Source organism: Entelurus aequoreus, linkage group LG02 (genome assembly GCF_033978785.1).
Source record: "Entelurus aequoreus isolate RoL-2023_Sb linkage group LG02, RoL_Eaeq_v1.1, whole genome shotgun sequence".
NCBI classification, from domain to species: domain Eukaryota; kingdom Metazoa; phylum Chordata; class Actinopteri; order Syngnathiformes; family Syngnathidae; genus Entelurus; species Entelurus aequoreus.
Genome location: NC_084732.1, coordinates 23,951,073 through 23,964,230, shown reverse-complemented (window position 1 = coordinate 23,964,230; position 13,158 = coordinate 23,951,073). Strand labels below are relative to the sequence as shown.

Below are 13,158 nucleotides of genomic sequence, written 5' to 3'. Positions count from 1 at the left end.
TACAAAAAGGCATAAGTTGAGTAAAAATACCTTCCCACTTTGTCCCTATGAGGACACTGAATGTGTTTTAAAACTGGGTCAATTGTCATGTTACAATACAGTAGCAGCTTTACGAGAGGTTCTGTCACGTCGAACCCTAATCGAGCCAATTGTCATATCTGCGGGATTCGGTGTTTCCCATTAACGGCTGGATGCTCCAGTGCAAAATTGATGACATCAATACCCAGCTGTGCATAATTACTTGAAGACAGGAGGCAGTACTGGTGATCAAAGAGAATGGTTAGTCTTCAAATTCACAAAAAGCTTCCAAAAGGGTTGAAAATCTGACTCTAGAAAAACTGACCATGGTGCTGTGGAAGCAGAATGGAATCTTACATAATAGTAAAAAGACATAACCAAAAACTAGATTGAATATCAAAAAAGTATAGTAGTTCAGTAAGTCGAGTACCTCAGGAAACAACTATTGGTGTGAGCTCAGACACCTGGTCCAAAATGTACCATCTTACCCTTAATAGACATCTAGTCCTGAAATTTGCGTTTTACCACTAACGATCACACAATCCTGAGCCCAAAAACTTCAATTTATACCAAATAAACATCTGGCATCTTGACATGACACCTGGTCTAAAAGTGTGCACCTTACTCCTGAATTATACCTAGGTCACAGCTTACCTCTAACAAACACCTGGTCCAAAATTACTCACATTACTCCTAATAGACATTTAGTCCCAAATGCCTTGACAATAGTCACCTGGTTGGAAATATTGAACCTTAATCCAAACATACACCTGGAGGAAAAGTTTGCACCTTACCACTGATAAACACTTGTTCTCAAATGTTTCGTCTTATCTCTGACACCTGGTCCAATAAATGCATCCCATCTCTAAAAGACACCTCGTTCCGGATTACAGTCTTAAATGTAAGAGACGCGGTTCAAAGTTATAGCATTACTGCTAATAGACCCTTGGTCCGAGATTTTGCACTTTACCCCAAATAGCCAATTAGCCTTAAGGTTAAGGGAGATAACGTGCTCCTTACCTCTACACCCGGTACAAAATTGTGCTTAACTCTAATAGACACCTGGTTTTAAACTGTTCGTCTGATACTGAATAAATATTTAAAAAGTTTGAAGCTTTCCAAAATAAACACACCCCAGATTTTTTACTGAATCCAAAACGGCCGTGGAACCGCACACCCGCGCCGACGGACTCTTTCCGTTTTTATTCAAGTCAATGTGTCCGTTTTCACCGCCCGCGGAACGTCACCGACATGCCGTTGCCGCAGAGTTAGGCACAGCTTCGGTTTTTGCAAGACACCGTAACAACAACCGTTCAATTTAGCTATAATGTGCTACTGTTGGACAGGAAGTTATGCACAAAAACAAAATAAAGTATCGGTTTACTTTCAAAATAAAATACTGCGTCTTTAAGGCGGATCCTATTTTACACTTTGATAGGTCCTAGTGGGCGGCGACGGACATGAAGTCAACTTGTCAAAGGTTTTCAGACCTAATTTCATCTTGTTGACACAAATGGATTAGGACATTCTGATTCTGGAGGTCCAGAAATTAAGAATAATGTACAGGCATATCCAGGGCAGCAAAATAGGGATATGGGAGCCTGTGTCAAATACCAGCTGATACAGAGACCGATAAACAGAGGAGTGATTGTGTGACACGCTCGCCAGGGATGATGTTACTGTTGTATCGTTGCTCGCTGCAAAAAATAAAGTTGTTTATCAAGGGAGGACTAACTTTATTTGTTTCTGCTTCTCTGGAAGGACAGAATAAATGTTTTGTGGTTCGCTGTATTACTACTTTCCACATCACGCGATTACGCACGGATTCGCGATCTCGTAAAAGTCCCCGCTATTTTGCTACACGACGGAGGCGCAACAGAACAGCGGTGGGGATTGCCGCACGGCAGAGGGTGCCCCCCCCCCCGCGGTAAAGCCGGTCCGCGGCTTTTTCGCATTTAGTGGAAATCCAGGAACAGAGTCTGAAAGTGTGCACCTTACCCCAGAAATACACCGAGGCCCCAATTTAGAAGATTACCTCTAATAAACATCGGGTCCAAAAGTTTACACTTTAAAAACACATTCTGTCACTAAAAGACCCGTGGTTCAAAACTGATTGTCCTAAATTAAAGAGACATGGTCCAAAATGTTGGCATAACAGCTAATAGACACTTGATCCAGACCTATGCATCTTAACCCAAATCGACAATTACCGTATTTTTCGGACTATAAGTCGCAGTTTTTTTCATAGTTTGGCCGGGTGTGCGACTTATACTCAGGAGCGACTTATGTGTGAAATTATTAACACATTATCGTAAAATATCAAATAATATTATTTAGCTCATTCACGTAAGAGACTAGACGTATAAGATTTCATTGAATTTAGCGATCAGGAGTGACAGATTGTTTGGTAAACGTATAGCATGTTCTATATGTTATAGTTATTTGAATGACTCTTACCATAATATGTTACGTTAACATACCAGGCACGTTCTCAGTTGGTTATGTATGCATCATATAACGTACACTTATTCAGCCTGTTGTTCACTATTCTTTATTTATTTTAAATTGCCTTTCAAATGTCTATTCTTGGTGTTGGTTTTTATCAAATACATTTTCCCCAAAAATGCGACTTATACTCCAGTGCGACATATATATGTTTTGTTCCTTCTTTATTATGCATTTTCGGCCGGTGCGACTTATACTCCGGAGCGACTTATACTCCGAAAAATACGGTAGTCCAAAAGTATGGCCTCAAGTTTAAGAGAGAAATGTGACCCTTACCCTGAACACACACCTTCACCCTAATTGACACATGGTCTACAATTTCTTGTTTTTATCTTAAGTTTAGTTAACTAATGCTAACTAACAACTGGACTTTCCAACACCTCCAAAAAAAGTTGGCATTACAGATACATGGTCCAAATTTCACACCTTAGCTCTGAAAGGCACTTGGTTCAGAATTGTGTACCTTGGGACATTTGGCCCAAACCTGTGCTTCTTACCCCAAATAGACAATTGGCTTTAAGGTTACGAGAGAAATGTGTTTCTTACCCTTAACAAATACCTGATACAAAGTGTCCACAATGTCTTGTTTTTCTTTCATCTTAACTTCAGCTAATTCATCGTCCACTGGATTCCCCAGAAAAAAATGAAAGAAACTTCAATGTTGTTTCACTTTGGTAGAAAGAAAACTTTCGTATGTTGTTAGCTTCTAAGGCCCGTTTCATTCTTCTCTGATACTTAATTTTGGTCGGTGAAATTTGAATTCAAAGAAAAAAAAAAATGATCAAGCAGTGCAGTCTTCTGCTGAGGAACAGCGACTTGGGAATTGTGTTTCTGTGCTGAAAAAGATAAAACTTAATGCAAAAAAAAAAAAAAAAAAAAAGCAGCAGCCTTCACTGTGTGTGGCCGACCTCATCGCAAACAATGCAAGGCAAATCCAATTACTGAAGACAGGAGGGTTTTTGAAATATGCATTTCTGCCTTAAGGGTTATCTTTCTGCATTTGGAAAAAAAAAAAGTGGGTTTGAAAAAAAAAACATCAATTCAGCCTTTCAGACTGCAATCACAAAGAGACACAAGAAATGACTTTCTATTGTGGCGTGTTGATAATTACTTGTTGTTTCTCTATTTACGCAATCATCACGGTACAAAGCAATAGCCGCATCATTTTGACGAGGCTGCATTGATTTTTGTGACATAGGGACAATCCCCACTATGGCAACCCAGTCACAGTGTGAGGTGGCCTTGCCGCGCTATAGCCACACCCCCTCGCCCAACGCCAAAGTTGCTGCAGCAGTAAGTCGGAGCCATGGTGTCATTTTGTTTTGGGATGACGTCATGTTGGTGGCGCTGTGACCGCGTTGCATGACGGTGTCGTTTAACTCTACATCGCATTCAGTCCATTGGCAGCTTGTGGAGTGCAGTACAAATGATGACTTTCTTTGGCTGGTACTCTTACCGTAGCTGGTCTGGTGCACTAGAACTGGTAGTGACCTTTCACCCTTTTTGTGCTGCTGTTTGCTGTGCCCGTGTGATGCTTTTACTTTCTCCTGTGGGTACATTTCATGTGAATTAATGTGAGCTCTTATCGCCGTTTTTGTATGAATGTCTTTGCAAAAAGGACCTTTTTTTCCTCAGGAGCAGCTGTTTAACGGCGAGGCGGGTCGAGATGACCCCGATGTTTGTGCGGCCAATTAAAATCTCCCGACGTTTGAAATGCCGAGAGCAAATGTTGACACTCCACTTCTCCGCGGATTCCATCTGCACAAGATTGTTTTGTTTGCCTAACACGAGAATCACTTCTCATTTATTTATTTATGAGGCTGCAAACCAATTACACCGTGACAGCGGAGCAGCTAGCAACACCGCCTAACCCCAAAAATATCACCGCCATACTGGACACATCTCGTGTTTAACAGGATAAAGTTGTTTGTCATCAGATTAGCAGTGGAAAAAGGTCCTTTCTCTGCAAGTTTCCAATCTGGCCAGGCCAAGACTCGATAAGACAAAGTCAATTCCACCAAGTGTGTTCTTTCAAAGGCCAAAAGGCAGGTGACTGCCCCTTCCTTTGCACCCCATGGGGCTGTCTGGAGCCTTTGTGGTGATGCCCTCTAACTTTCTAAGAGTCTTCTACGGAGTCTACAAAAGGTGGCAGAGTGAGAAATAATTACGTAAAAAAACGGAAGTGCAAGGAATCCAAAGACTTAAGATCGTTACTGTGCGTTAATAAAATACTGAGCACAGAATCCTTGGATTATGAATATAATGTTGTACCAGTGAGACAATGAAGGCCTTCTTTTGTGTCTGATCGATGCACGGTCCAAAGCAGACGAGTAAAATAGCAAAAGCTGAGAGGAATAACAGGTGACTTGTGCCTTACCTTACGCTTACGTATGTGAGTGTTCCCAAGTCTGCTTAAGCGTTTTAACACTGGAAATGAAACGATATACAATAAAAACCAAAAAATCCGGATAAAATGTTTGTTATTGTGCCGTTTGAAAATGTAATTATCAAGTCAGTAAGTTTTCCAGAGTCAATAAATCGCCATGTGCAGGCTTCCATAGTACGTTTGAGCCAGAACTAAATGAAAAGGTGGTGAATTCTCATGTCCTTCTTTAAAGGCCAACTGAAACCCACTATACCGACCACGCAGTCTGATAGTTTATATATCAATGATGAAAACTTAACATTGCAACACATGCCAATACTGCCGGGTTAACTTATAAAGTGCAATTTTAAATTTCCCGAGAAACTTCCGGTTAAAAACGTCTAGGTATGATGACCTTTGCGCGTGACGTCAATGGTTGAAGCGGAAGTATTGGGACATATTGTATCCCAATACAAACAGCTCTGTTTTCGTCGCAAAATTCCACAGTATTCTGGACATCTGTGTTGGTGAATCTTTTGCAATTTGTTTAATGAACAATGGAGACTGCAAAGAAGAAAGCTGTAGGTGGGATCGGTGTATTAGCGGCTGGCTGCAGCAACACAACCAGGAGGACTTTGAGTTGGATAGCAGACGCGCTATCCGACGCTAGCTGCCGACCGCATCGATGATCGGGTGACGTCCTTCGTCGCGCCGTCAATCGCTGGAACGCAGGTGAGCACGGGTGTCGATGAGCAGATGAGGGCTGGCGTAGGTGGAGAGCTAATGTTTTTAGCATAGCTCTGTCGAGGTCCCGTAGCTAATTTAGCTTCAATGGCGTCTTTAGCAACAGCATTGCTAGGCTTCGCCAGGCGGTACAGCATTAACCGTGTGGTTACAGGTCCAGAGTTTGGTAGTATTGTTGATCTTCTGTCTATCCTTCCAGTCAGGGGCTTATTTCTTTTGTTTCTATCTGCATTTAAGCACGATGCTATCACGTTAGCTCCGTAGCTAAAGTGCTTCGCCGATGTATTGTCGTGGAGATAAAAGTCACTGTGAATGTCCATTTCGCGTTCTCGACTCTCATTTTCAAGAGGATATAGTATCTGAAGTGGTTTAAAATACAAATCCGTGATCCACAATAGAAAAAGGAGAAAGTGTGGAATCCAATGAGCCCTTGTACCTAAGTTACGGTCAGAGCGAAAAAGATACGTCCTGCACTGCACTCTAGTCCTTCACTCTCACATTCCTCATCCACAAATCTTTCTTCCTCGCTCAAAGTAATGGGGTAATCGTCGCTTTCTCGGTCCGAATCGCTCTCGCAGCTGGTGTAAACATTGGGGAAATGTGAGGAGCCCTTCAACCTGCGACGTCACGCTACTTCCGGTACAGGCAAGGCTTTTTTTATCAGCGACCAAAAGTTGCGAACTTTATCGTCGATGTTCTCTACTAAATCCTTTCAGCAAAAATATGGCAATATCGCGAAATGATCAAGTATGACACATAGAATGGATCTGCTATCCCCGTTTAAATAAGAACATTTCATTTCAGTAGGCCTTTAAGTTGTTTGTCTCTTAATGAAGCTGGCCTGCTAGCATTACACAGTCCAACAAGTTAGCCCTCACTTTGCGTTGGGTGAACATTCAGGGTCCGTGTACCTTCCGTTCATTCTATTTCCAATTCTAAAACGCAAATAAAAAAAAATATTAGGGCCGTTTTTAAATTTTTATCATATATGACAGATTTTAAAACAAACAAAATAGGTTGATTCTCATTAAATATTGCAATAAAATTGGATTTTGTGCTGTTTTCCTTTTATGGATTTTAATTGTTCCAGATAAACACAAACATTTAAAAAAATGTGTGACCAAAATGTAAAAATGCCTAGTTATCTCTGTGATGACAAATTGAACCGGAAGCAGTATTTTAGCTTTTCCTTTGCGTTTTGCATGTTTTTAGCATAACGGTAACGTCTTAGTTCAGCAGGAGTCCTATTGTCGTTTTAAAAAAGTGTCATTAAATAGTTGTCCAACTTTCTTTCAGAAATTAAAATAGAAAAAATGGTCCACAATTAGTTTATTGATTTGCATTTTAGAATTTGAAATAGAACGGACCATTCAGTGTGTTAAAAAAAAAAAAGGTGTGCGCTCACAGAAAGTGTGGTTTAATACATCGCCAAAGAAATGCTGCCAATTAATACTGTTGAAAAACTAGCATTTCAAAAAATTACATCTGTTTTGTTACGTTGGGGTTCCTCGCTCGGAATCTGCCAGACTTGAGTTTTTCTGCATACGACCTGTTATTACATCCACTTAGTGCAGGAGTCGGCAACCCAAAGTGTTGAAAGAGCCAATTGAACCAAAAATACAAAAAAATAATCTGTCTGGAGCCGCAAAAAATGTAAAGCCTTATATAAATGTTAAAATGAAGGCAACACATGACGTAAGTGTCTATATTAGCTATATTAGACTACTATCAAAATGACTGTGTCGCAGGCTGATGCAAATCTTTGTTGACAGAAATGTTGAAATGTAATATTTATTTTACACATTTTTACAACATTGGAAAACATTACTAAAACAGAGGCTTTTCAGAGGGTGTGATAACTCCTGGAAATGACTGGCTGAGAATGGCCAAAGGTAAAGATGTGTGTTTTCAAGTTGAAGGAAACGGAAACTACAAATAAAATGACCTCAAATATAACTAAAATACGAGGCATAATGATGCATGATGTACATACAGCTAGCATAAATAGCATATTAGCATCGATTAGCACTCCACACAAGTCAATAACAACAACAAAGCTCACCTTTGTGGATTCACTCACAGCATAAAAAGTTTGATGGACAAATAGAGACAAAGAAGGAGTGGCATAAAACACGTCTTTCTGTGGCGCTATCAAGGAAAGTTGTACATGCAAACAAACTACGGTGCGTTCAAGGACTTCCGAAATTACGACAAAATGGCGCGCGCCAAATATTGTCATCAGTGAAGCATGTTTAATATAAACAGTGGGATTTCTAACAATTAGGAAGGTTTGTGTCATGTTTGTCCTCCTACGGAAACCATGTTAAAACAAAAAATATATTTTTTCCATTTTCATACATTTTTGAAAAAGCTCAAGGGAGCCACTAGGGCAGCGCTAAAGAGCTGCTTGTGGCTCGAAAGCCGCGCGTTGCTAACCCCAGACTTAGTGCAATGTGTTTTATTAGTACTCTGCACTTTTGTTTAAAAAGGTCTTAACTTGATTGTCAGTCAATTAATGTCAGTCAAGTAATGTACAAATGTACCTCTGCCTACATGTTAAATATTCAAGTGCAACTTTGTTTATCAATACTTTATTTACCCATTTATTTATTGTTTTTGGTTGTGTATATTTAAGGGTAACTCACCCACTCCTTAACATATTTTATTGCTTTTGGTTGTGATTTTTATTCAAGTGCAACATTTTGCTTACAGATTAATTACATTTTGTTGTTTTGTTTACATTCCAATTACAATGTTAAAATATAGGAGAAGTTTATTGCATTTGAAAGGATATACATGCATTATTATTATGTATTATCATTACATCAGTGGTTTATTTGGTGTAAAAAAATAACGGCAATTTATCGGCAATAATTTGTAGGTCAACATATCGATGAGCAAAATTTGTTATCAGAACAGGCCTTATCGTGATTACCATGTTTAATTTCTGAGAGGCATCTGCGGTATCAAGAGATGTTAGCCAACTTAAAGGCCTACTGAAATGAAATTGTTTTATTCAAACGGGGATAGCAGATCCATTCTATGTGTCATACTTTATCATTTCGCGATATTGCCATATTTTTGCTGAAAGGATTTAGTAGAGAACATCGACGATGCTCACCTGCGTTCCAGCGATCGACGGAGCGACGAAGGTCTTCATCCGATCATCGATACGGTCTGCGACTAGCGTCGGATAGCGCGTCTGCTATCCAAGTCAAAGTCCTCCTGGTTGTGTTGCTGCAGCCAGCCGCTAATACACCGATCCCACCTACAGCTTTCTTCTTTGCAGTCTTCATTGTTCATTAAACAAATTGCAAAAGATTCACCAACACAGATGTCCAGAATACTGTGGAATTTTGCGATGAAAACAGAGCTACTTGTATTGGATACAATGGTGTCCGAATACTTCCGTTTCAACCATCGACGTCACGCGCAAACGTCATCATACATAGACGTTTTCAACCGGAAGTTTCGCGGGAAATTTAAAATTGCACTTTATAAGTTAACCCGGCCGTATTGGCATGTGTTGCAATGTTAAGATTTCATCATTGATTTATAAACTATCAGACTGCGTGGTCGGTAGTAGTGGGTTTCAGTAGGCCTTTAACATATGTAAAGACCAAGTGCTGCAAGATGTCGTTCATGCCGCCAACTAAAATCCTACAAACTAGAAGTAGTTTGTACAAAAAAAAGAGATCAGCGCTGTAAGCTTGAAAATGTAAATAAGTTTGTTTGTGTAACCAAGGTTTGGTAATTAGATGAAGCCTAGCAAAAAAGACAGGTCATAACGAGGGAATCAAGAGACACTTTCCTTACTGACAACCGTCAAGTCTGTCAACACGCTGGCTTCTCGTCAAGGCACCTTCTCTCACACACACACTTCCGGCTTCACAATAAAAGCGCGACACGTCACATCCAGTCCAACTACGCCAACAAAATGAAAAAGGGCTTGCATTTGTTTAAACAACGGGTTAAATGTTAAGTTGTTTATGGGTGTCTATACGACATTATCTATTAATTCACTGTACATCTGTAGCTAATTTGCTATATTATTGCAAATACTTTCAAAATGTGCACTTAATTCTTACGATACTTACTGTCACCATGTTTTGAGCAAATCAATGCCTCAGTAAAAGATCTAAAAACATTGACATTCTGACAACCAAAGTGCATTTGTATCTAAATAGTGGGTTATTTTCTTAAGTAATTTTTTTATCTATGCAAGCAAACACCCTGTAATCACAGTTCAAGAGTGTGATTAATCTGATTTAAAAAATTAATCAGTTGCCAGCTCTAATTTTGCTGTAACAAAACATCTCAGAAGGCACATCAACAGACTGCGATAGATATTTTCAGGACTCAAGTCAAAGTGTAGGCATGTTTTTGGCAAACGTAGACAATATTGTGTGTCACAGTAGCACATGGTAGTTGTCAGCATGACCCTATGATGCAGACGATAAACAAAATGCACATAAGGTCTTTTAATTCGGACAAGGCAGAACAATTGTCAGTTAATGAATGACAGAGCATTTCATATGACATGCTCCCAAGGGGATGGGACAAATGCAGAGGACAAATTTCACCACATCTACTGTGTGTGTGGCAATCATTGGTACTTTAATCTTTAATCTTAATTAATTTTACAGCAGGCATTTATTTAACCTCTTCCAGATCTGTCAGTGATAAAATATATTGGCAAATGTATCCGGCTGTAAACAGTTGTAGTCAGTATGAATAAAAAAACACTTGTACTAACATCGAAGTCCCGGTCAAAGATGTGTCAAATTTGATATCCTGCACTGAAAAACAAATTATTGAACAATGTATTTTTCATAAATGTGTTAGTACAAAATATGCATCAAACTAAACTCAAGTTAAGTGGTGGCTCAAAATAAAATTCTGCTTAGGGCCCTAATATAGCTAGGCGCAGCCCTAGCTGTATCTGCTAAATGACGTCTTTCAGTAAGTTTTTTATTTTTATTTTTTTAATAAATACTAGTAGATGTTGAAGTTGTTATTCGCAAAAATAAATTGTACACATTAGGGTTGTACGGTGTACTGGTATTAGTATAGTACTGCGATACTAATTAATCATATTCGGTACTATACCGCCTCTGAAAAGTACCGGCCCGCCAAACATCCACTGTAATGATATCAAGTACAGGAGCATACGTAGTCAATACTACTATGCTTATGTCGATATTTGTTGGCATCACAACACCTTTCGTTTAAAAAAAATGTAAATTATGTATAAACTCAGGAAATATGTCCCTGGACACATGAGGACTTTGAATATGACCAATGTATGATACTGTAATGACTTGGTATCGGATTGATACCCAAATTTGTGGTATCATCCATGTAAAGCATTTAAACAACAAAAAAATAAGTGATTATTACATTTTAGCAGAAGTGTAGATAGAACATGTTAAAAGAGAAAGTTAGCAGATATGAACAGTAAATGAACAAATAGATTAATAATTCATTTTTTTACCACTTGTCCTTAATAATTTTGACAAAATAATAGAATGGAAAATGACACAATATGTTACTGCATATGTCAGCAGACTAAATTAGGAGCCTTTGTTTGCTTACTTACTAATAAAAGACATACAACATCTTGTATGTTAGCTATTTTATATAAGGACAAACTTGCAGTAAGAAGCATATGTTTAATGTACCGTAAGAGTTTTTGTTAAAATAAAGACAATAATGCAATTTTTTGTGGTGCTTTATTTAGAAAAGTATCGAAAAGTACCGAAAAGTATCGAAATAATTTTGGTACCGGTACCAAAATATTGGTATCGGTACAACAGTAGTACACTTACACACAACTGTTTTCAGTTTTTCTGTCCCAAAATGTCACTGATATTGGGATGCATTATAGCTTTTTTGTAAAATATTGACATCATTGTATCTCAAGTAAGACTGTGGTGGGAATGCATATCACTAGTAAACAATCGTTGCCAAAGAAAAAAAAAAAGAATAAAAATGTACAGTAAGAGAAGGTAAAAACTTGCCATTAATTTTGAAAGACTAACGACGCAAAGCTTAATGTGTGTATTCACTTTCTGCTCTCACAATGAGAATGCTCCTTTTTTCCAGAATGATTTTCACAAAAAAAGCCACGAAAAAAAAAAAAAGCACACTAAAACCAACATCTGTCTGATATTACAACGTTGTGCGTGGTGTCACGTGTGAGAGAAAGAAGTGTTGCATGAATCTAAAGAAAAGGCAAAACAATGATGAAAGATTAATGCAGTCTCGCTCGATGAAATTTCATGCGACTTTAGTTATTGGTCGTATTCTTCGGTTGCAGGGAGCTTTCAACGTTGTAATTTTTCACTGTTCAAAATAGTCTGTGAAAAAGTTATCGACTAGCTTCCATATTTCAAAAGAAGCTGTTAACATGGGGAATAAAATAAAACTCCATTAAAATCCAATGTTCTTCTGCTGTAGCAGACGTACAGCCAGAATCACTCACGGCTTGTAAATCAGGATGCATAATCTGTTTGCATGCCGCTAATGGCCCGCCTCCATTTGGCTAACACAGGGAAATAAGTTAGAATCTGTGCCTTGACATCTAAAAAGCAGATCTATTATGAAACGATAACAAGCTCATTTACAGGAGGCGAAAGGTAGAACAAAGAACGTCTGGCTGCGGGTCTGTATCGGCGAGTCGGAGCCTTTCATGTTTGCTTCCCGGGAGCAATTTGCTGTGATATCGGAGCCTTTCTTCACCCACATCATAGCTCACAGCATATTAGCGATGATAGGCTGTAAACCAGATCTTTTTTTTTTTTTTTTATATGTCCAAAGCTGCAACGCATGGACATATTTAGCCATAATGCGTCAACACAAAGGCAGAGGGAACACTGTTTTCTTTTTTTGTTTTTCATAGGGTTCCAAGTAAAGACTTGCTCTGGTTTGTGTTGCCATTCATGCACTGTTGTGTAGGGCTGCAAATAGCGGTTTTTAACAGTCAACTAATTAACTATCTTGACAAATTGTTGATTAATTGGATTATGAAATGTACAGTGCATCTGGAAAGTATTCACGGCACTTTTTCCACGTTCTTATGTTACAGACTTGTTGCGAAAAAAAATAAATACATTTGTGTCCTCAAAATTCTACACACAATACCCTATAACAGGGGTCGGGAAGCTTTTTGGCTGAGAGAGCCATGAAAGCCAAATATTTTAAAATGTATTCCCGTGAGAGTCATATAATATTTTATAACACTGAATACAACTAAATGCATGCATTTTTAAAGTAAGACCAACATTTTTAGAGTATAATATGCATACTTGCCAACCCTCCCGGATTTTCCGGGAGACTCCCGGAATTCAGCGCCTCTCCCGAAAACCTCCAGGAAGAAATGTTCTCCCGAAAATCTCCCGGAATTCAGCTGGAGCTGGAGGCCACGCCCCCTCCAGCTCCATGTGGACCTGAGTGGGGACAGCGGAGACAGTCTGTTTTCATGTCCGCTTTCCCACGATATAAACAGCGTGCCTGCCCAATCACGT

At 39.0% G+C, this 13,158-nt stretch overlaps 1 protein-coding gene across 6 annotated transcripts in view; it reads left to right on the top strand.

Moving 5' to 3' along the window:
• The window catches only part of celf6 (CUGBP Elav-like family member 6), a 439,773-nt gene that overhangs the window by 415,208 nt on the left and 11,407 nt on the right, over positions 1-13,158 (top strand). The window lies entirely within an intron of this gene.